This window comes from Vicugna pacos, unplaced genomic scaffold (genome assembly GCF_048564905.1).
Source record: "Vicugna pacos unplaced genomic scaffold, VicPac4 scaffold_105, whole genome shotgun sequence".
Lineage (NCBI taxonomy): Eukaryota > Metazoa > Chordata > Mammalia > Artiodactyla > Camelidae > Vicugna > Vicugna pacos.
In genome coordinates this window covers 2,804,123-2,828,929 of record NW_027328785.1, presented here as the reverse complement: position 1 = coordinate 2,828,929, position 24,807 = coordinate 2,804,123, and the positions used below count along the sequence as shown (strand labels likewise).

Genomic DNA, 24,807 nt, shown 5'->3' with positions numbered 1-24,807 from the left:
AGAGGCTGAGAGAGAAAGCCTCCAGGACCCTACAGAAAGCTGCCCACAGTGCCTTCTCCATGGCACTACTGAAATAGGAAAGAACAAATCTGACTCCATATTAGATCTGTTCCTTTGACTTTAAACCTGTGCCCTGTTTCCTAGGCTTAGTCTTGCTGTTTCTGCACCTTTTGTGAAACAATGTTGCCTAGATCCTGAAATATACAGGAGACCCTATTCTCAAGGCTCTGACTTTGAAGGATATTATCACTTTTCCATTCGTATAAAGATAACAAGATACAGAATAGAAAATAACATTTGCTTGTTGGAGGTTTACACGGATCTGACCCAGGTGAAGAGCTGCAAGAACAAAGGATTCTAAAAACAAAGAATTCATACACCAAGTTTGCATCAACCAAGCATTCCCGCTTCCCCTTTTTAATATAAGAAGAGCCTGAATTCTGACTTGGGATGATGGTTCTCCAGGACATTGGTCTACCATCTTCTCCACTGGCTTTACAAATTAAAGCCGCTATTTCTTGCCCCAAATCCTTGTCTCCTGATGTGTTGGCCTATAATGCACGAGTAGAACAAGCGTGGACTCGGAAACACAAACATACATTGAAAGTACGCATTTGGTATATTAAATGACCTGCTTCCACTCGTATTCCTGAGGTTTTCTTCTCTTGACCACTCCTACTATATTTATGAAAAACCTGTCATGTGGACACATTTCCTTCTCTAGCCACTACCCTTCCATGTAAAAACTGATGCCAAGAAGGCAATGGAAGTTGCTAGAAGGTATTACCTGGCCAAAAAAGAGCAGAAGTGGGTTCTGGCTGATGTTCAGGAGCAGGCCGGGGCACCTGACAAGATGTCATAAGTACGGATAGACAGCTGGGCACCAAAGGAGAAGCTTCTAAACTTCCATGAGGGACTTGGATAGGAAGGAACAGTCCCAGACTATAGCTCTGATCCCACCACGAGCTTCCTGGGCAAGGCTGGGCAAGTCATTTAAATTCTCTAGACCCGTGCTGTCCAACACGGGAGCCACCAGCCACATGCAGGATTATGATGTTATTCTGTAGCCAGACAGAATTATAAATAAACACTTTATTGCAAAGGGTCAGCAGGTATAATATTTAAAAACATTATTGGTTATCTTGCCCTAACAAGTTATTTTTGTATGTCTAGCTTTCTGTGGGTTGTAATGCCTGCGACTAATGTTTCCCTTACAGTGAGGTATTTTGAAATTATAAGTTACTGGACACAGTACACTCATATCACAGTTGAAAAAAACTGATTAAATAAGCAAGGTGATCTGACTTAGTAGTTATGAGCAGGGGCTCTGGGGCCAGCCTGAATAAGTATTAATTCTCACTCTCCCTCCAGGGAGTTCTGTGTGAATCTTGGACAAATTATTGTTGCTGTTGTTGTTGTTGTTGTCGTTGTCATTGTTATTATTTGTGCCTCTTTTTCCTTACCTTTTAAATAGCGAGGAAAATGTAGACTCTATCCCCTACAGTGTTGGCAGGATTAAATGAGTAAACGTCTGTGCTGCCCACTTCCCTGGGTTTCAGCATTCTCCAGGCAATCAGTGCAAAACACAGTGGCATTCTCCACTGTCTTCGTCAGTCTGGGATTCTGTAACAAATTACCGTGTGTCGGGTGGCTTAAACAACCAGCATATTCCTTATGGTTTGGAGGCTGAGGCTTTCAAGGTCAATGTATCTGGGAGAGGATTGCCAGCTCGAAGATGGCTGTCTTCCCACTATCTTCATGGCCCAGAGAGGAGAGAGAAGCAAGCACTTTGGGGCCCTGTATAAGAACACTAATACCATTCATGAGGGCTCTACTCTCATGACCTCATTTTATCCTACTAATCACCTCCCAAAGGCCCCGCATCCCTATATCATCACCCTGGGAGATGAGGTTTCGACATATGGATTTTGAGGGGATGCATTCAGTCCACACATCGGCTAACTCTCCCAAACATGCAGTCATCAAACCTGTAGCTAATTTCAAAATAATGTTTATATCTCTCTGCCCATTTCCATTCCTACATCTACTAACACTGAAGCCCTGCTACATTTTATTTCTTATTTTCCTTGTGAGGTTTAATTGATTCCTCTAACTCCAAGGATTCGCTCACTCCAGTCTGCTTGACAGCCCTGCCAGGTAGGTCTTCCTTAAAACACCTTCCCACTTCACCTGGTTGTTTTTAGGTGTAAATGTCAGAATTCTCTCCACACCCCATCCTAGACCTTTAATCCCTTACACTACCACTCACTATGTTATTTTCCTATTACCACTGTAACAAATTCCCATAAGCTTAATAGCTTAAACCAGCACAGAATTATTAGCTTATGGCTGTGGATGTCAGAGATCCAACACAGTTCTCATTGGGAAAATTCAAGATACCAGCAGGGTTCCTTCCTCCTAGAGGGTCTAGAAGAGAACGTTTCCTTTTTTTTTCCAGTTTACAGAGGTCACCCACCTTCCTTAGCTTGTGCCCCTCAACTTCCTCCATTTTCATGGTCAGCAGCCTTTCTGAACATTGCTCCATCGCTACACCTCCCTCTGATTTTAAACTCAGCTGGGAAATATCCTCCATTTTAAGGACCCCTGTGATTACATTCAGCGCACCTGGACAATCCAGACTACTCACCCTATTGTCTCATCTCAGGATCCCCTTGTCCCATCCCACTCAGGCAGTATGTATGTGGCTGTGACATTCACCTTGTGTAACATTTCCTCATGAGCAATTTATGGTTCAAGGCACTTATAAGTGACTTTTTGTTTTTCTTCCTTATCCTTTCTACATTCAGTTTGTCTGGTGAGATTATATGAATCCTTTTTATTTGTGCCCCTGCACTAATCTATAATAATGTATCATGGGTTTAAAGGCTAACTAATAGACAATTTAGGAGACAGAAATCCTCTAAGATTTTTAATCCTAAAATATCTGTCATCCCTTTTGCCATGTACAGTAACATGTCACAGGTGGCTACCCTGTGGCCGGGGAGGGACATGATTCTGCCATCACACTCCCCTCATTCTCACCAATGTGCTGATCAACTAACCAAGGGTCTATGCTCTCCAATTCACTCACTTCCTCCTCCTTTCCATTGACTATCCTGTTCCCACCGCTTCCTTCATTCACCACATCAGGATTTCATGACCACATTCTCCCCTAAATGAAATGGGTATCTTGCATCTAATGTCTGACAGCTGTTCTTATTGTATATGCACACACTGACCTACACATAATCCCGTCCATCTCTTTATTTTCCTAGAATCTTCCAGAAGAATCAGTTCCATGATGATGATGATGATACTGACAATGATGACAGGGGCCTCTCAAGGATTCTGATAAAGAGGGAATCGATAAAGGGAGGGAATCATTGCAAAATTGCCCCAGAAACAGGCTTAAAGGTAAATAACTCTTATAGTGTTTAATGAAATTGACTAATATTTAACTATTTTTAAGACTTTATATCACTGAATTTAAAATTTTAACGGGAATTTTCATTCACCACTAACCAAGATTCAACTCTGGGACCAAAATCTAAGGATTTCTGTCTTCTAAAAAATTGTCCACTAGCCTTTTAAACACGTGATCCTTTTAAAAAGTTTAGTGCTGGGCTGAAAATAAGCAGGATTCATATAATCTCACGAGACACAGTGAATGTGGAAAGACTAAGAAATAAAAACAAAAAGCCATTCATAACGTCTTGAACTTTACGTTGCTCACAGGAGAAAATGTTTGCCAATGTGTGTGTCACATCAACATGACGACTGAGTGGGATGGGGAAGCTGATCTTCCTCATCAGTCATTTATGCTGATTTGTTAGATGCCAAAACAGTTTCCTCATTGAAATTGCTTCTAACAAGTATGGAAGAATTTAGGTTCTACCAAAAGCAGGCTAAACATTTTCCCCTGCTTTCAGGTCTCTGGACTGAATGTCCCCACAAGAAGGACATGATTATGTTTCATAGGGAAGTCTTCCTGAGAAGCAACAGGCTTTTCTAGGGCAGAACTGCAGGGCCCCCCATGGAGGGCTGGAGGAGGTCTAGAGGGGACACTGGAAAAACAGCAGGAGTGAATTCAGATACTGCTGCTCAGGTCGCCAAAGACAGCATTGCTATCTCTAAGGATATGACATTCTCCCAAATTTTCCATGAGTGAAGGAGCCTGTGAACACTAAGCAGGTTGTTAAGACACAGCAGCACATAATTTGCGTGACAACACAATTAGAGTATGATTTGATATTTGGAAAATAACTAGCCCATTGTTCTTTGAAACTGCAGCAGTAGCAATAGAAATAAAAAAGACTGAGCCGTCTTGGAGACAACAATCAATAAACAATTCTAAATCTGCAGAATTCCTTGACAATATTCAAGCAATGAGCTAGATGTGTGCTGCAGATACCTCTTACTGCAGGGCTCACTCCTGCAAAGCATAGAACTAGTTTCTCAGCACACAGAGGGAACCAAGTCAAGATTCCTAATCTTTTGAGATTTACTAAATGGCTGGAAAGATCAGACAAGTACATACAGGCAAATATGATTAAATGTAATCAAATAATATCAAATGTGATTTGAGCACAGACGAAAGAGAAATTCCTTTCACCTGGGATCTAGAGAGACTTCTTCAGAAAATGTGGCTTTGGAGACGGCCAAAGACATGGGTGGAATTTTGGCAGAACAGGATGTAAGGAATTTAAAAACTTATTCTATAATTCATATAAAAATTCAAAGGATCCCAAAAATCCAAAACAACTTTGAACAAGAAAAACAAAGTTGGAAGACTTGCACTATCTGATTTTCAAACTTTTTTTATAAAGCTACAGTAATCAGAAATTATGGTGTTGGTGTAAAACAGGAAAGTAGAATAATGGAACACAATAGAATGTTCAGAACTAAACCAAGACTTATACAGACAATTGATTCTCAAAAAGGATGCTGTGGAGAAAGGATCTTTTCAGCATGTAGTGCTGGAACAATTAGATCGTGATACGCAAAAAAAAAAAAAAATGAACTTTGATCCACACCTCACAAAATATACAAAATTTACCTCAAAATGGATCATAGATCTTAATAGGAAATCTAAAACTATAAAACAGCTAGGAGAACAAGCATAGGCTTAAGGTTTATGGCCTTGGGTTTGGCAAATTTTTCTTTGCTATGACACCAAAAGTATCATCTATTTTAAAAAGAAACTGATAGAGTGAACTTTATGAACATGAAGACTCTTCAATGCTCTTCTAAACACTGCTAAGCAAATGAAAAGACAAGCCATAGACAGAAGCTATTTGCAGGTCATATATCTGATAAAGGTCTCTCTTTGTATCTGATCCAGAATAAAGAGGTCTCAAAATTCAATAATAATTCAAACACCTGAATGAATGAGGCCAGAAAACACACTTCAGTAAAGATATCCAGATGGATAATAAGCATATGAAAAGATGCTGATTAAAGGTGTCATTAGTCATTAGAGGATTACTTTTAAAAACCACAGTGAGATACTAGTTCACATACATACTAGAATGAATACAGTTAGAAAGACTGACCTTACAAGGTGCTGGCAAGGAAGTAGAGCAACCAGAACTGATACACACCACGAGGAATTTACAATAGTACAACCATTTTGGAAAAGTCTTTAACAGATTCTTTTAAAAAGGTAAACACCTGTGTACCATATAATCCAGACATTCCTCATCTGGTGCTTTAGAAAGGAAAAGCATATGTCCATACAAAGACTTGTAACCAAATATTCACTGCTATTTTATTTATAATAGCACAAGTTGTAAATAACCCATGCATCCATCAAGAAGTAAATGCAGAAAGAAATGATGGTCTATACAAACACTGCTCACAATAAACTCTTCAGTAAAAACTCAGCACTAAACAATACTCTACTATAAGACAAATAAGCTATTAATACAGCAACACAGATGATTCTCAAAATAATTACACTGAATGAAAGAAGTCAGACAACATAGAGTAGATACTGCATGAATCCATTCATATAAGGATCTTGAAAATGCAAACCAATATGTTGTGATAGAAAGCAGATCAATGGTTCCCAGGGGAAGAGACGGGGAGGGAGGGAGGGACAACAAAAGTCAGGAGAGAAGCTTTGTGGGTGATGGGTATGTTCACTGTCTTGAGTGTGGTCATGGTTCCTTGGGGATATACTTACGTCAAAACGTATTAAGCTGTACACTTTAAACGTGTGAAAATTATTTTGCCAAGTATACCTCAAAGCTGTTTTAAGAAAAAAGGCACTTTAGTCCTGATCCACCTCAGCGCCTGATTGGAGTGACATGATCAGTCCCTCACACTGTCTGCCTAACGGGAAGGTAGAAAAGCTCTCACGGAAGATAACATGGATTTTTCATTTGCAATGTCTGCCATGTAATAAAGAATTTCTAGACATGCAACATGTCCAGACTATATGACAGATAACATGAGAATAAGGAGCATTAGACAAAGGATGCAAACCCCAGGTGATGTAGGCATCAGAGTTACCAATAAAGGCTATAAAATACTTTTAATATATTCAAGAAAATAAGGAAATGATGGGACAATAGATAACAGGGTAGAGACTTTCACCAGAGAAATATACTGGAATGTATTTTTAGGAAAAATCAAACTGATACTCTAGAACTGAAGCTTTCAGCTCTGGAAACAGGTAAACAGAGCTAATTAGGATCCCTTTTAAGTAAAACTTTCAGTAATTCTGGGTAAAATATAACAACAAATTAACACAGAGCTAACTATGGAGAGAGAAGTTCCCTGATGACAATACAAAGAGGACACTTAAAGCCCAGAGTGGTCATCTTGTGAGCTGATGCCACCGCACCCTGGAGGGAAGGGGTTTTCATCTGCACATAAATAGGGATACAATGTCCATGTAGGAAAAAGGGTCCATACCAGATGTAGAAGACTCTTCCTCTATATCTATATAGTCAGAGACAGAGATGTAAAGTGGCAGCAGAGGTCACAGTGACACAGGGCCCTGGGCCAAGGAGTGTGAGCACCTCTGCAAGCTGGGAAAGGTAGGATGACGAATCCCTCCCAAGAGCGTCGGTGTGGAACTTAGCCTTGGCCACTCGTTGGTTTTAGCCCACTGACATTGACTTTGCACTACTGCACCCTAGAACAGTGAGAAGATGAATGTGTATTGCTTTAAGCCACTGAGTCTGTGGTCCTTTGTTACAACAGCAATAGGAAAGGAACTCAGGAACCAATATGAACTTGAACCACAGGCTGCCTGCTGTGCTGGCAGGAAGTCCTTTGTCTCTGATCCTGGGGGAGTGTCCTGTCCTCTGGCAGCATCCACAAACTACCTCATGCTAACTTGGCAGTTTGCAGAGGGTTAAATCTTATCCCTGCACAGTTCTTCATATTTAGTTAATAAAAATGATGGTGTCATCATGGGTATTTTTCCATCTTTTAAATACCCTTCAGTCTTCTAATAAAGCTACTTCTAATTAAGAGACCGTGTAAATAGTTTTCAATCTTCATAATAAATAACTGTGGTTTTATCTGGTTACTTAAATTATGAATAATAATGTTCACATTTGTAAAAGTTATTAAAATCAACATTGTTTAATGAAAATATCATTTCTTTTCACATGAACATGTATTAACTACAAGAAATGTTCCATGCTTTCTTCTACGATTTACTGTTAGAGCCTTAAAGAATAATATTTTCCTCAAAAGATATTACGGCAAAGGGATTTCTTTTGGTGGAACTGTTCCGGCATCAAATCTGGTGCATGTCTCAGGCCACTGGCAACATAGAGATGATAGAAATTAGGAGGCATTATAAACACAGAATCATTTTTAAAGGAATTAAAAAAACTGGATGTGTGTAAACAAAGAATCAGAGAATATTCTGGTGAAATAAATGTATTTTTCAGCTTAAGCAAGACATGGGGTGAATAAATCTGAAATGAAAAAACCACCCAGAGATTAGCAGCGAGTCATGCATGCAGTGTGAATGATCAAAACCAAGTTGTTTCCAAACCAGTGTGCAGGCTTGATGCCTTCATGAATCAAATCTGTGTGGCACCAGGCCACCTCGAATACATGTTGATGAGGTATTTATAAGCCCTTCACCATCCCAAATCAAAGCCCACGCACGAGCCACAAGACCATCACCTACACATTTGGAAAACACACAACATGGTGAATAGCACTTTTCTTGTTCAGTAGCCGGTGGCAGCGAACTGTGAGCAGACAGAGATACAGGGACACAGAGGCACCTCCCCTCACTCAGCTGATAAACTTCCGTGCATCCCTGGGGACAGGATTGTCATAAAATGCACCATGGATTGATTCTCCTCCTAGGAAAGGAACCGTAGTGCTGTCATTAGGTTTGAGCAGGGGTGGGTGGAGGATCTCAGAAGAGTTGTTTCAGCACACCAATAGAATTCTTGGCCACCGTGACCACGAAAGACAAGTCCCCTGCCATCCCGGTAGGCACTTGGGCTCCTGACAAAAGCTGGGCTCAGTAAAGGGTTGAGTAGAAGGCACAGACCTGAGGGATGCCCCAGCAATAGGCAGGAGGTAGGGCCTGGTTTATACTGCTCTGGGTGTATCCCAGACTCATCCGAATACGAAATCAGAAATTTGCAAAACAGCAGAGCTGGGGTGCATCATCTACTCCAGACTCCTCACCTTACAGTTAAAAGGGTGGCAACCCTGACAGGCAAAGCAACGTGCTAAAGGCAGAGCGTGGAAGTCGCAGTGCCAGATGAAACGCAGCGTGCAACCCCCGTTCAAGGCCGCTGACTCTGACGACGGGGCCAAGGTTTCCAATGAGGAGAATAAGACAGTGTAAATACTTTGTTCCCCCTAAAACCCCAAATGTTTTTTAAAGGCACAAAAACTCACCTTAACTAGATCTCTTCTGAGGGGGCTCTCTTCTGCTTCTTCGTCTTTCTGTCTCCATTTCCCTCTCTCAGATACAAACACATTCAGTTTTGTGAAAGGGGACTTCCTTCCATACAAAGACAGACTTCACATCTTCAGAAAGATACCTGAGAAAGCACGTTTCTCAATTCAAGTCTTTGTGGGAGTTCTGGGCAACTGGCTTATTTTCTAGAACAATCGGTAGTTACAAAATCAGGAAATCATCTTCCACAAAGGCAGAGTTCTGGTCCGTGTTGATAAAGTTGGGGATGTCACATTTCATGAGTCTGTTCGGCTCCTCCTCTGGCCACCTGCTGCATCTGATGGCTTCCTGGAGCCGAATAACACTGTAAAGGGCTATGGTAGGGATACCAGCTTTGGCCTTGTCCAAGTGGTCCACTTCATTGATGTAGCAGTGAAAGAGGGACCTAGATTCGTCATTGCACTGCCAGAGAACACCTTGGGCAGCAGCGGTCTTCCAAAGTCTGACACAAAGCTGTTGAGTCTAAATCTCTTCTCGGGAGACTCTGCATTGCTACAAAGAAAACCAAAATAAAATATCGTTCACAGTGCAGCTCGGTGACCTGAAGAATCATAGTTTTTGCCATCTACTGAGAGTAAATCCCTGCACAGAGCATGCTGACATGCACTGGAATCGAAAGACATCACTTCTGAACACATACAATTAAACCCAAGGCAAAAGTCTAAAGTGAGGGCCCATGGACCATCCTAAAAAGACATCGTTCCCTGAGAATCCTCAATATTGGTGCCTCGCACACCAGTGTTTCTCCGTGGGGCACTCAGATCTCTTCATCAGGATTCGTTAAAGTGCTTCTTAAAATGCAGAATTCTGGGGTGCACACCCTCAGAGTCTCCAGAGGTAGCGACTGGTAGTCTGTATTTTCATAGCCACCAGGATAACTAAACATGCTCAGGTTTAGCACCGCAGTCTACATCGGGTCACCTGAGCATCGACAATTCTGTCTCACGGGATGGGGGGTGCCATGTGTGTCAGGGTGCTGTCCTACCCATGTGTCTCCCCTGATTCTCAGAACTGACAGTGCTGCCCCATTGGGCACGAATACCACCGTTTCACAATGCATACGCAGGGTGCCCGACTGAAAAACAATCAGTGATAGGAGAGGGGACAAAACTCAGCTTCCTGTTACCTTGTTTCACTTACTGTGGGACAAGTGATCAATTCAAGGGTAATAAATCAGTGAATGAGTGAATAACATGACTCGCGTTAGTCCCACGAGTGCCTGGAAGAGCAAGCCTGGGCACATTGAGAACCATAACAGCCCATCTACTTAAATGTCATCCTCCACAGATCTATGTAAAGGTTACTTCCACCCAGGCAGTGACTCCAGAAGGGCAAGAATCATGTATGAACACACTCTCAAATCCAGAACAGAACCCGACAACAATTAGGCTCTGGAGTCTGTGTTTAGCGAGTGTGGAATCTCAGGGATTCCAGCTCTTACACCTTGCCTTCCCATCCCACCACACACGATATGGCCCTTATGTCCAGTTCTCCCGGGGCTGGGGCCACGGAACCCATTTATAGGACTGGAAGAATCTGATCATTTAAACCATCCCCCAGATTATCATCAAGAGTCACCTGCATTTCAGGGATCAGTAATCCCAGAAGCTTTGCAGTTCAGGCAGCTGAGGGATTTTTATATCAGCTCTGTCTTCTACTGTGACTGCCTGGGTGACATCAGACAAGGAATTCTGAAAAGCCTGAACTTTTCCTTTCAGGAATAATCTAACTAACAAATCTCGTTGACCACTCAACAAATGTGATGTGAAGATCAATAATTTACACAGGAGTACAACATTCACTAGGTCGTGGATTTAGAATCAGAGGAAAATCATTTTAGAAAGATTGACAGAATGTAGCTTTAATGCGAATTTAAGTATTCTTACCTTTCAGTAAATCATCTTCCCCTACTTATCACTTCACCCAAGTTAAAAAGTTGTCTGAGAACAGGGATGAGTGTGTCAGCAATCTGAGACCCAATAACCTAAAATGTCACCTAGGAAAAAGAGGGGAGTAACACATTTTTAAAATGCATGGTGAGGATGGCGGGGCCATCCCCAACCCCAGACTAAGAAGCTCTGAGTAATAGCTTTCCTGCCTGCCTGGGGCATCAGCTGATGTGAAAATCCACCCAGAAACCTCACTGTCCAGCAGCTCTTCCATAACACAGGCTACACTTTCTCAGAATTAAGAATTGCGTCCAGTAACCACTTCGCTGAAGAATAAAGACAAAGGAGAACAAGAGAGTTCTGCCCCTCCCAAGGGAGAGCCCAGACCTCGGGCTGCATGCACTGCGCCCACCTCCCTGGAGAAGAATAAACTGGAGAAGGGCGTTCTGCGAAACTGCGGCAGCAAAGGTTGAGATGGGAACAAATTGACCAGCTGGCCAGGGACAGCCCCCTCCGTCGCTGCCTTGGCGGCTGCCTCAGCCCTCTCAGCCCATCCTGCCCACCTCCGGTGGCTAAGCTGTCAGAGAAATTGCTTTGCGACCTGGAGCAACAGAGGCTGCCCTCAGGCCAATCTGCGGAAAAGATGGGAGCTAAACCCCCAGCTCCCGAGCGGCAGGCTCCATACCCCCGCCAACACCCCGACGCCCCCGCACCCTACCGCAACCCCGGGGAAATATGACCCGAAGAAGTGTGACCTGGGAATGAGGGGCAGCAGAGGCCGCCCCCACGTCAGGCCTGCAGAGAGATTGGAGCTTATCCTCCAGCTCTCCAGGGGCAGCCCCTGTCCTCTCCACCTCCTGATCTCACCGCGCCCACCTTCCAGGAGCAATCAGACCAGGTGTGGGGTGTCAGGCGAATCTTGCGCCAGAGAGGACGTCCCCAGGCCAGGTCAGGGGAGAGGAGAAGAAGTGGCCCCATTAGGCGGGGCAGCCGGCCGTCGCAACTGCCTCTGCCCCTCGACCACATCGGGCCCGTCTCCCAGGAGCAAGCTGACCAGGAGACGGGCATCCGGCTTCTTGGGCAGCAGAGGACGCCCCCAGGATTGGTCACGGGGAAGAGGAGAGCAAATTGACAGGCTCCGCGCTGCAGGTCTTCTACCCCCGCCATCGCCACCCCCGCACCTTAAAGGCACCGCCCAGGGCGCCCCTCCCCCAGCAGGCTGAGTGGGACAGGTGCGTCTGGTGACCTGGGGCAGGAGAGGCCACTCCCACACCAGGCCATCGGGGAGACGGGAGCCAATCCACCCTACCCCCGCAGCAGCCACCACTCTTGCCCATGACCTCACAGTGGCCTTCTCTAGGGAGCAGGCTGACCTGGAGATGGACGTCCGACGAACTTGGGACAACAGGGACCGCCCCCAGGGCAAACCATGGGGGGAAGTGGGAGCAAATGGACAAGTTCCATGGGAAAACCTGCCGCTGCTGCCACCACCCCCAAAGTACCAAGTCCAACTCCCGGGGTCAGGCCGACTAGGATACACGCGTCTCATAACACAGGGCAACAGCGACCGCCCCCAGGACAAGACGCGGGGAAGATGGGAGCAAATGGTCCGCTCCCCCGCTGCAGGCCCCCGACCACCGCCACCCCTGCACCCTGACTACCCTGCCTCCCGCCCCCAGCAGGCAAAGTGGGACAGGGGTGTCCCGGGACCTGGAGCAGCAGAGGCCGCCTTCAGGCCACGCGGTGCAGACATGGAGCTAATCCACAATCTCCTCCGGGGCAGCCTCCCTATGCCTGCAGCCACCATCTTACCAGCCCCCTGACCGCACCGCACCCATCTCCCAGGAGCAAGCTCACCTGGAGTCGGACCTCAGGCAAATCTCCGGCGGCAGACGTCGCCCCCAAGCCAGGCCGTGGGGGAGAGAAGAAATGGAGCAACTCCCTGGAACACATCCCCTGCCCCTGCCGCCTCCGCCGCCGCCTCCCAGGAGCAAGTTCATCTGGAGACCCGCGTCCCACCTCTAGGGCAGCAGAAGCCGCCCCTGGCTCCGCCTCCGGGGAGAGCGGAGCGAATTGATCGGCTCCCCCGCGGCAGCCTCCCTCCCCCCGTGGGTCCCGCACCTTAACGGCCCCGCCCCCACTCCGCACTCAGCAAGCTGAGTGGGACAGGAGTGTCCGGCGACCTGGGGAAGAAGAGGCCGCTCCCAGGCCCAGCAGCTGGGACAAGGCAGCTATTCCACCCGTTCACCAAGGGTAGACCCGCTCCGCCCCTCTGCCGCTGCCACCGCCCTCTGACCTAACCGCCCCACCTACCAGGAGCAAGCTTACCTGGAGTGCAACATCTGGCGAATCTCCGGCGGCCAAGCCCCACCCCAGGCCAGGCTGCAGGGAAGAGAAGAAATCGATCGGCTTGCCCGGGCAGCCTCCCAACCGCCACCGCCGCCGCCGCCGCCCAAAAGCATTGCAATAGCCTACCGGGGTCAGGCTGACTGCAAGGATGTGCACTTGCCTTCTTATCCTGGCCAGGTCCCTGAGCACCTCCCTGCATCCCTACACTCCCTGCACCTCTGCACCCCTGCTACTCTCTGCAATTCTGCATCCCTCCACCCCCACATCCCCTGAAATGCCTGCGCCCTCCACAGCCCCTGCACCCCTGTCACCAGTTACACTTCTGCACTGCTTACACTCCTGCACCCCTGCATGTCCCACACACCACCTCTTGGGCCTTTGGCAGAGTCTCTGCTGTTAGACCAATGCACAGGGACTCACTCTTTGCCAGTATATGATTCATCAGTGGACGTCAGGGGTTGCCTGCAGGAAGGTACATGTTCCCGGTCACTAGCCTGGGCCACTAGGGTGATCTCTGTGAGGTCACCCAGGACGGGTTCAGAGATGCTGTTCTCTGGGAAGAGAGGAGTTGAAACCGGTCTTGAGGGCAGAGCTGTGCTCACCAGGCCGTCCACGCTTCATGTTTTACACAGGGCTTCGGAGAAGTGAAATGGATCCGGCCAAGTAATACCGGCCTGCTGTGAGCCCACCTCAGTCCTGGGCTCTGAGTCAGACCGACTGGCTCCCTCAATCAGGGCCCAGTTTGGGCACCTGAATGGTCCCTTTGAGGCATCCCAACAGTTCTCAGGATGAAGTCTGGCTGCTTCCACCCCATGGCCCTCCCTCCTACTGTGCTGGCCTCAGGAAGGTTCCTTATATGGGGAAGAAGGCAGCCCACACCCTACCCCACCCCTCACCTTTCTCTAACCCAGGCTGGTGCTCTCTCTGCCCCTCAGAGTCTGGGAAGCCATCCCTCTTCAGTTATGTCCCTTCTGAGATGGACTTGCTTCCACTCAATTCTAGGCGAGGATGCACCATGGAATGCACTGGGTAAGAGAACCAAAATAAATAATTTCTTCTGTGAGGTTGTCTGTTTATCTACTGGGGCTGGGCTGTGTGTAGTTTGCTACAGCTATTGGTGTGAGAGGCTAAAACAGCCTGTGTGTCCTTGTTTTCATCTCCCCGCTGTCTTTGGGTTTTCCCTAGACACTCCTGAGACATTTACTTCTGTTAGTATTATTCCTGTTATTACACACGGGCCCTACTGACATGGAGGTAAGGTGTTGGGGGAGCGGGACAGAGCAGGGCATCTGTAGTCCTGTGATTAGTTCTCATTGAGCCTGTGCCCTGAGCTGTGACCTCCACAAGTGTGTCTCTTTCCCCCCACCCCAATTTGGGTGACACAGAAGGGATTTCCCTTCTCCCAGGTTGGTTAGGCTCTGGTAAAATAATTTCTCATTAAAAAAACAAACAAAAAACAACTTCCCCCAATGAAACAGAATGTTCTGGGTGTATTTCAATACAGTTACTTTCTCCTCTCCAGGCAGGAAGCATGAGGAGTTATCCTCTGACCTTCATTCTGAGAACAGGACACGGTCCTGGATGTAAAATACATGAAAAAGAGCATGGGGCCCCTCTGACTGGCCCCCTGGAGTTGTCACACTCTGATTTCCCCACACTGAGCCTCCTGCTGGCCTCAGGGACCTGTTAAATCTGCCTGCCCCCGGGGTTCTTACAAAAGCAGGTTCTGCCTTGGGAGCTGTGACTCTCCAAGCCTGCCCGCTGTTCCCTTTGCAACCTCTCTGGGTTGGAAGCAGCTTTCCCCCTCAGTCTTCTGGGATCTAAGAAGAGCAGTGGGTTTGCAGCTCCCTCAGATCTGGTGTTATTTTCAGGACAGGAGGAAGAACTTCTGAGCTCCACACGAGCTGGACCAGAGGCTGGAATCCTCCCTTCCTCTGCCACCGTGCAATCAGTGGCTGTGGTTCTAGCCGAGTTTCTGAAGATGTGGACTTAAACACACATATCCCAGCCCTCACAGGAGCACACAGTCCCATAAATCCCCCTAGTTTCCACTGGTAACTATGGAGCCGATGGGGACACGGGTTTCGGGACCACAGAGGCCTGACTGCACGACTTGCTCCGTGGCCTATTTACGTGGTTGCTCCGGGCCTTGTCTGAAGTGGCTTGTTTACCACACCTGGTACGTGGGAAACACAAAATAAGTACTAGAACCTTCACTTTTTCTCCCTCCAGGGCCTTCAAACGTAGAAAGTAATAAGTGAACTCAGACAGCCTAGTCACCACAATGAGGTCCGTCCAGCCTGGCTCTCCTGAGTGATGGGCACTGACTTGCACCTTAACTCGGAACAGTAGGGGAACTGCCTTCCTCTAACTGGGCCTCTCCCCACACCAGGCACGCCCGCAGCTCAGACGGGGCCAGCTCCCCAACTGAGGTGTGTGCTGGTGGCTTCAGTGTGACCTGGCCCTGCCGGGACATGAACCTGCAGTGAGTGAGGTGGAGGGTCGGGTGGAGGGGGGTCCCTTCTGGGGTGGCAGGGGGCCCGGTAGCACCCCTCCCAGCCTGGTGCCTGGGGCTCCCTAACACCTCCTACAGCTCCTGGGTTGGCTCCGGTCCTGGCCACTCCACACACCCTCCCAGTATCTTTTCATTATGTCCCTTTTCTGCTTTTATCAGCGAGAAGTGGCTTCTGTTGCTTGTTCAGTGAAACAGTACATCGGGAAACCAGACTACTTCTAACATCAGTAAAATACCAACCTCGGTCAGCTCGCCGGGCAGACCGTGCAGCACAAAGGCCTGAACAGGGCTGTGCGAACGGCTTACGTGAAGAGTCCTCAGCATCTGTCTTCAGAGATACAGAAGCTGATGGTTCAGGTAAAACCTCAGGGTGGGATTGAGGAATCCAAAGCTGGTTGGTTTCAAAGGCTAATTGGTCAGACCAGACCCCTGAGCTGTGGTCAGAAGCCTGGCTCACCGTCAAGCAGACTCAGCGCCCTAAGTGCCGGGTGGGGCCGGTGCTGTTCCCTTTGTAGGCTCTCGTTGGGGATTCAGTGTAGCCCCTTAAATACAGCAGAAATTCCAGCCCCATTAGCCCCCACCCTGAGTGTTCCATGACACAAATCCCGGGAGTGTTTAATTTTCATCTTTGTTTAGGAGGATGAAGGTGGTTCAAGAGAAGACATAAATTCACACTTAGTGACACAAGGTCACAGCCAGTACTTCCTCCACGGAGAGCTATGTGCTCCCACAGTAGTGGCTGGGGGCTCGGCAGAGACCCTCTGCTGGTCCCAGAAGGACTCGCTCCTCTGGCCACAACTCATGGGTTGGACAGCAGATCCAGAGGGTGACAGAGCATCTTTCCTGGGAATTTGGAACTGACACATAGAAATCAAGTTCACTCATCTGGAGTTTGGTGGAGGGGAGGGGCGGTGGTTGGAAATCAAATGAAACCAGAGCATGAGAGACACTTAGAAGTGAAAGAGCGAGAGACAGAGAGACTGAGCTTGTGAGAGCAAATAGTCAGAAAGAAGGCAAACAATCAGGGGACAGAGGAATTCCAGCTCCTGACTGTCTAGTCTGTCCCAGCCCATCAATGACCCCGTGAGATGTTTAATAACATTCCAGTTTTGCAGATTAGGAAACAGGCTGAAAGAGGTGGGGGCTGGGTTTGGGTGCACAGTTAATTCAATTGCCACTGGACCCCACACTTCCCATTGCCTGAAGGCACCCTAATCCTCACTGGGACCCCTGTGGTCCCCTGACAGCCCAGCACCCTGATCAAAGGGACCCTGCAGGAGTGGGAACCCCTCTTGAGTGTGGAGAGTTCCCTGCCCCGAGATGCCATGCATCAGCAAGCTCCCGCTCACCCCAGGTTAACATCAGCCCAGCTGTACAGTCTCCCAACCCGCTTCCCTCCCTGCCAGGCACCCCCATCCTTACCACCGAGTGTACTGCAGGAATTCAGGCACAGGGATGTCCAAATCAACACGAGCCCACCGGCTATAGAAACAGCAGACTCCCAGCCCCACCTGGGTTGCGAGGGGACAGAAGGTGTCCTCAACTTTCATGTGTCTAAGACAATCTTCTTCAGCTGGAGGTTCTAGAGAAAAATAAAAGGTCCAAAACATAGTTCGGTGAGGAATTCCTCCAAGGACCTGACTCCAGTGTCTACAACCATGTGTACCTACCCCCGGAATTGGGGTGAAGGTGGATTATTGATCAGCACAACCCCTGGTGGCCCAGATCCTTGGCTTGGCTGCCCAGAGGGGGCTGGGGGAATGGGTAAGGCCAGGGCACTCAGGAAAAGCACAGAGGACCTGACCTCTCCCTTCTGCACTCGTAAACCCTTCCCCAAATCTCAAGGCATTGGACAGAGATCCGCCACAATAATGAGATGCTCCCATCTCTTCACTCACTCCTGTCGGTTCACTTACATGCTGAGCATCCACTGGGTCCCAGGACAAGACACATAGAATGGCTGATGGGACAGGCTTGGTCCTTCCCCCTGGAACCTGTTCAATCTGATCAAAGAATGATCACTCATAAAGACTTTCTCAAAATTATACAGAGACCAAAGACCAACTGCAGAGTGAACCAAATTTAAAAATATATATGAAGATCCCCCAGTCTCCCCGCCTAAGGTTAACAGCATAAAGCAAAAAATTCTTGCCTTTAATCACCAGGGAAGTTGTCACCCCCTCTCAGGTGGAAAGGAGAGTTATTCTTTGAGCACGTCACAGAAGTGCTCCATCGGATTGGACCAGGGCATCTACATTCATTCAGCAAATGTGTATAAGCTCCTACTACATACGGGAATCTCCTAACTAGACCGTTCCCAAGGCTCTCGGGCTTTATCAGTCAACAAAATAGACATGACTCCCCATCACTGGGGGCTCAGAATTTTAGCAGAGGAAACAGGCAGCATGTTGGGGTAGCAAGAGTTTGGATAAATTTTTAAAAAAGAGTGATATGAGCAAACTCGGGTGATGGCGGTGGGGTGGGAGGCAGGCAGGAGAGAATAAGGCAATCCTGGCAGATCTCACGGAGTAATGAACTTGAAGCAGAATAGATCCGGAGGAAGAAGGAAGAGCCAGAGCCAGAGGCCCCCAGAGTGAGGGGGAGAGTGTGGGCAGAGAGGCAGAGCACGCCGGGTCCTGAGGCCTTTGTGACGACTTTGGCTCCTAATGACATGGTGACCCGTTTAGTGAGTTTTGAGGGGAGGGGTGATGTAGTCCAACTTATGCTTTTGTGTTTGTGTTTTTTGGGGGGAAGTAATTTATTTATTTTAATGAATGTGCTGGTGATTGAACCCAGGATCTCAGGCATGCTAAGCATGCGCCCTACCACTGAGCAACACCCACCACCCCCAATGTATGTTTTTACAGGCTCCCTCTGACTCTGTGTGGATGAGAGATTGTAGGAAAGCAAAGATGGAAACAGAAGGCTATTGGTATCCAGGAAAGGCTGAAGGTGGCTCTTAGGAGGGTGGGGAGCAGAGAGCAGGTATTTAATTAAGACAGAATATCCAGAATTTTCCAACAAGCTGGATTTGCTGTCTGTGAGTGTAAAAGAAAGAGAGAGAAAGGACATGGTTCCAACATCTGGGCCTGGACAATGGGAGGGATGTCCTCTCCGGATGGGAAAGGGGATGGGAAAAGGTGGGGCTGAGCAGGTGGAAAGGGGCTGGTATCAGCTCAGTTCTTCAATGTCATGGTTAAGGGGTGTGTTACATATTGCCACAGAAGTGCCTAATAGGTAGAGGAATCTGTTTTCTTTTTCTTTTTAACATTTAAATAATATAATTAAACATATTAATTGTATTATGTGAATGATTTGGGAATTTTGTTTCATGCCAAGTTATATGTTATATATAGCCAAATGGGGCATATATCAAAAAGGGGAGAAATGAGGGCTTTCACATAAACTGACTGTCCGTAACGTAGGTAAAATTTCAATAAAACCAGTCTTCAGGGCAAAAACCTCATCTCGGTGTTACATAAAAATAAATGAAAAACGACTATGTTGATGTACCATTATTTCATGTTACATAATAGCCCCAAACTAACAGTGTTTAACTATGAGGCTTGTAGAAATACTATTCGCTTTATTCACATAAATACAGAAGTGCAGAAATGTTCTAAGGTAGAATTAGCATCTTAGTGGAAATAATACATATTTGAGCATTTTACATGATATATATATGTACTGATTCAAAATTTGGAAAAGTAATTTCATAGTAGAACATATGTATGAATGTGAAAGCAAGATGAATGAAAGGAAAAGAATGTGATGTGAGTCTCAGGGATAAAGGCTCAGATGGAAAGGGGAAATCAGGGAATTTTGGAGAAATCGAGAAATTGATGGCATGCCAATTTCCAAGGCTGGGTTGCTTCCACCAAAGGAATAGCAGAGAGAGAGAGGAGAGGCCCAGGAACCCACCCTGGGGAACACCCACAGTATATGTTTGGAAAAAACAGGAGACATTGGCAAAGGACCAGCCAGCAGGCCAAAAGCAGGAACAGACAGAGAGATGGGCTGGAGGTTGAGTGAAGCAGGAACACGGGGTAGGAGGGATGGAAGAGCTGGGTCAAATGCTGCCGAGGGGCCAAGCATGATGAGGAGTCAAAATTGACCACTATATTTAGCAACATGGGGTCACTGATGGCCTTGACAGGGCAGTTTCCATAGAGCGAGGGATCAGGCGAAAAGCCAGAATGGGTGTAAAAGGGGATGGCTCAAGAGAAGATGCAGACAGTGAGTTTAAACAACTCCTTAAAGATTTGCTGCAAAGACACAGGGTGGCAATTGGTGGGGGTGAATTAGGGTCAAGGAGTGCTGTTGGTTTAAGAGGATGGACGTTTATATACTGATGGTGCCAACTAGCAGGAGAACAAAATAGATGAGGCAGTGAAAGAGAGGATGGTTTTGGGAGTGACAACCCAGAGAAGATGGGAGGGATGGGGCCTCGGGGACTTTTGGAGGAACTGGCTTTCGATGCCACTTTTAATAAGCGGTGGGGCACCGAGAGTGAGGTCACAGGCATCAGAAGGCGAGCGGATGTGCTGGGAGTTGCTTGTGAAATTTCTCTTCTGTTGGCTTGTTTGCTTGTTCAAAGTAGAAAACTAACCTTACCAGCTGAGGAACAAGGAGGAAGAAAGAGTTACTGGAGCCATGAGCAGAAGATAAGAAAGAGCCTTCCAGGGAGAATGGGACAGTAAAAAGGGCAGGGGGAGGCGGGGGAGTGCGCTCCCAGAAAGTTACATTTTCTCTTTGACGTCCCCAAATGTGTGACGTGTTATTACCCTTCCTGCTGTCTACAAAATAAAAATTAATTATGGTTCAGAGGAAATGCTATTTCATTCTAAGAGGCTGCCTGTTTCTCAGGAATGGTCATCTTAAACTGCAAATATTACAAACAATGTTGAAAAGATGAACCTGTGTACCTAAAATCCCCTATTTTCTATTAATCTGTTTACTACTTAGTTCCCCTATCAATAACACATAACAAATACTGCCATGATGGAGGTACATCGATGCTTAAAATGAAATGAGATCTGTATCCTTTTGCTAAATTCCATGGCTTCCTTAATATGCAGTTCCACTTGGAATTTAGGAATGTCTGGTATAAGAAGTGAGAAACAGTTTGAGAAAATCCCGACTCAGAATTATACATCACAACCACATCTCACAAGTATATACAGCCGTAAAAAAGTTTAAAAGCAAAACTCCGTAACTACTCTTAAAGACCTTTGCAAACCTGGGCCTGCCAAGATGTTTCCAAACTGGAAAGGAACTCCAATCTCTTGCCTGGTACCGGACCAGAGGCTGGCCAGCCTTTTCTGTAAAAGCGAGAGAGTAAATATTTTCAGTTTTGCAGATCATTTTGTTGTAACCATGCAGGTAGGCAATAAGAAAGCTAAGAGCACTGGAAGATAGGAAACAAACGGGCATGCCCACACTCTCCCTTCCACTCAGGGCAGCTTCTCTGTGGTGGGGAGCTTTGCCACAATCACTTGCTTCTTTTTTCCATTGGTTTCTTTGTTTCCACCTTACTGCTCGAGCTCAGAACTTCAGGTGGGCCTGGTCCTTCAGCATCCATGCAGAGAAGGCTGAGCGGGGTTGGGAACCCCACCTGATGGAGAAGAGAGATTACTGGGAGGGACATTGTGGAAGCCACCATGACACGAGACAATCACACCTTCCGGGGTGAAAGGGAACGAAGACAAGGGAAGGACACAGTAGTGGGACCCCTAGGTCGCCTGCCAGGCTTGTTCTCCCTCCACGGCAACCATGGGGGCCTGGGGGGTGTTGGGCTTCAGCTACGGTGATTAGGATGAAGGGACTCAATATAAAGGACCCTCCAACTCCTCACTAGGTTCCAAACGCAGCCCCTCTAATTCCACCCTCTGAGTTTCTGGAACTCTGCTGGAAGAATACATGAGCAGGCCAGAACCAGAGCCCAAGCCAAACATGACAGGGGCTCGTGGGGCTGTAACCCCATGCTCAGTGGTCGGGGACTCCTTGCAAATCTGCAGAAATCCCTGTTCCACCTCATTCCTGGGAGAAACCCCAGATCTCCTCCTGCTCTGTCTGTTCTTCTCTTGAGGCTATTGTCCTGGAGGGATGCTGAGTCCTTGAACCTGGTCCTCCAAACGTACATAAGCAGCCTGTTCAATAAAACAAATTATGCACTTTTTCACATTTGCCAGTTTTTTGATTCCAGAAAGGCTGTGGGACTCATTCTCACAGTCTCCTGTGCCCCCACCACATGGTGGCCCTCTGCTCATGTAAACACGATTTCCCACAACTGCACCCTGCCTCCCAGCTTGTCAGAGGGGAGTGTCCCACAAAGACACAGGTGTTTGTGAGGATCCTGTCCCCCAGCAGAAAGCCTGCTCCTGGAGCCACGGACAGGGATCTGGCCTCCTAAGCCGCTCAGCTCTAATTCAAAGCCTAAAGTGGAGGCCCCGAACATTGCTGAATGACTTTCTGAATCACCTGGACTGGAGGGGACTGATTTTCTTTCCAGGAATGGAGGTAGCGCAGCCTCCATTTTCAGGGCTGACCTTGATGATGGATCTAGTTCCCCCGACTGCACCGCAGGAAGGAGTGGCCCTTCCATCCCACAGGTTGGAGACCCAACCCAAGGGAGTACTGAAGCAGTGCATTGCTGCCAGGTCCAGCATCCCTGCAGAGTGGCCTCTGCCCTTGAATGACCCCCTTCCCAGGGCCTTTCTTGCCCGGACACCACCACACCCCAGGCTGTGCCAGAGCTCTGGGGCTCTGCGTGTCCAGGGCACACAGGTGGCACCTGAGCCAGGTGTCCCCTGGGCCTCAAGGGAGAGAGGTCTGCTTCTGCATCAGGGGAAGGTGACCCCACAAGGCTGGCAGGACACTCTCAATATGTACCTCCAGGAGCCCTGGGAGCAGTTTCCCTGCAGGTGTTAAGAGCCATCATCAGGAGGGCAGGCCCCTCTTTGTGCAGACCATCCAGCAGTGCTGGGCCCACGTGCTGACCTCAGAAATCTACATGCCCCCAGGATACCCCAGGCAACCTCACAACTTCGTCACTTGGTGACCTGGGTACCACGAGCTCCTTGGCCATCCCATGAGGGTGGTCCTTGCAGGCATGGTCTCCAGGTTCTCTCGTTGAGAAATCCCCCTGGGTTTCTGTGGTCACAGAGCAGACACCAGAAGATTCTAGTCCTGCAGTGACCCCCACAGCAGTCAGCTCCCCTGTGCATGTCCAGGGACAAATGACAGCAATTTATTGCCAGGTACTGTGATGAACAAGGGGGTGGGATTCCATACTAAGTTCAGGATCCTGGTAACTCACTCTGCACCCCAAAAAGCTTCCATGAGAAATGTGTGTATTGGGATGTCTGTGCCCCTAGAAGAGCTGTTCCTGAGGGTTCCTGGGACCCTCCAGCCCCTCTCAAGGTTCTCAGATCCTGGGTCTAAATTTCTATCTGCCTCTTTTGGTGTACGGCCACCTGTGTCTCGTGGTCATGGGTCACTTTATTGCATGACTTGGCATGTTCTTAGTGCTCATCCTCCACCCCTGCACTAGACTCCCAAGATGTTCCCACTGACCCTTGGCCCCCTGGGTGGCTCAGGGGGCCCTAAATCTGCACCCTTCACTCTCCTCCTCTACCCCCACCTCTGGGGCCACCCCTAGGTGGACTTGGAGGTGTTTGTAAATGAGTCTTACACAAGGACATGTCTGGACAAAGCAGGACCCCACCCCCGGAAAACTCACCTGCTCCCTTCTCAGAAGAGGACCCCACAGCCCCACATTGCCTCCCAGGGGTCTACTCAGGACACAGTCCCCCAGTTCTGGGCAAGGTGTCTCCCTGGAATCCTTGCTTCCAGGAAGAGTCTCTCTGTCCTTCTTCAGAGTTTAGAGGTGTTCCCATGTCCCTGACCACCAAGATGCCCAGCACAGTCCCTTCAGTGACCTGGAGAGACAAGTAACTTATGTGGCCACAGGTCTCACAGGACACACCTGCTGGGACCCCAGGCTAAAGGGCTGTCCTTCTGCCTTCTCAGGTGTGGCTCCCGTGGTAACTTTTTGCAGGGGGCCCAAACGGGGAGTGTGGCCCAAAGCAGTTCATGGGGCTCTCTGGGCAGGGAAGACTTGGGCCAGGTGGCCTTGCCTGGTTTCCCTGCTGGGCCACTCTGAAAACCCCCGCTCCTCTGGCTGTGGCTGGAGGCCCCTCAAACCTCAGGGCGGGGCTCTTTCTCTCAGCCTCCACTGACTCCAAAGCCACGCTGGTGCTGGCGAGGGGAAAGAGCTTTCTTGCCTTCTTTTGGCCAAGTTGCCACAGGTGGATGCTGCGGGGAGCTGGAGAGAGAGGTAGCACTTGCTCAGATGTGAGTGGTTAAGCAATTTGACACCCTGTCAACTAGCCTTAAACATTGGAATGAGGTCTTTCCCGGTAAAGCTGGAAGTTACTTTCAGTAACTTGTCTAAAGATTTCTTTTTTTTTTCCACTTAAAGACTCATAAAACCTCTCCCAGGTCATTCCTGGTATGGACCATTATCCAGGGATCAATCAGGAAATGCAGGAGGAGAGGGGTGGGGGTGGGGGAGAGGGGAGGTTAGATCAGAGCCCACGGAGAGGAGATGCCCCTCCCAGGAGCCTCACACTGGGCAGTGGCTTCTGGCATCCAGCTCTCCTGTTCTCAGGCCCATTCCATCTGCGGGGTTTTCCAAAAACATAATGGTGGAAGGGCCATGGAGGACACCTAGAACTTCCAGAATAGACAGGGGGAGCAGAGTTACCATGCTGGCCCTGGGTTTGGAGACAGACCTGCAGTGGAGACCACAGGCTTCTGAGAAGCCAGTTTCGAAATAAAGGCAGTATGCACTGGAATACCCGGCTCGAGAGAGTGCTTCATCATAGACATGTAATTTACATAGTTCTCACCACTAAATTCTGTGTTCCCAACACGCTACATGAATGACGGCTTCAACACACATTCATTTCTGAGATGTGAAAAAGTGTAGAGCCGCTCTTTCATCCTGCATAATGGGCATGGCTACACTTAAGAACACTTACCAAGATTTCTCAGCAAGATCCAATTTCGAAATAAAGGCAGTTTGTGCAGGAAAACCCTGTTGG

At 48.0% G+C, this 24,807-nt stretch overlaps 3 long non-coding RNA genes across 3 annotated transcripts; all 3 read right to left on the bottom strand.

Annotated features, from left to right (window-relative positions):
• Positions 1 to 790: 790 nt before the first annotated feature.
• Positions 791 to 9,059, bottom strand: LOC140694848 (uncharacterized). Its single transcript, XR_012070492.1, has 3 exons — positions 8,887 to 9,059; positions 1,464 to 1,623; positions 791 to 1,061 (listed from the first exon to the last, which is right to left on the bottom strand). It is a non-coding gene; the product is annotated as an uncharacterized lncRNA (long non-coding RNA).
• A 4,105-nt stretch (positions 9,060 to 13,164) lies between these two features.
• On the bottom strand, positions 13,165 to 16,052 carry LOC140694847 (uncharacterized). The gene is made up of 4 exons (XR_012070491.1): positions 15,941 to 16,052; positions 14,082 to 14,210; positions 13,606 to 13,738; positions 13,165 to 13,218 (listed from the first exon to the last, which is right to left on the bottom strand). It is a non-coding gene; the product is annotated as an uncharacterized lncRNA (long non-coding RNA).
• A 1,071-nt stretch (positions 16,053 to 17,123) lies between these two features.
• On the bottom strand, positions 17,124 to 24,578 carry LOC140694841 (uncharacterized). The gene is made up of 8 exons (XR_012070485.1): positions 24,331 to 24,578; positions 23,906 to 24,026; positions 23,442 to 23,640; positions 21,733 to 21,849; positions 21,140 to 21,314; positions 20,940 to 21,021; positions 17,617 to 17,703; positions 17,124 to 17,282 (listed from the first exon to the last, which is right to left on the bottom strand). It is a non-coding gene; the product is annotated as an uncharacterized lncRNA (long non-coding RNA).
• Positions 24,579 to 24,807: the final 229 nt, after the last annotated feature.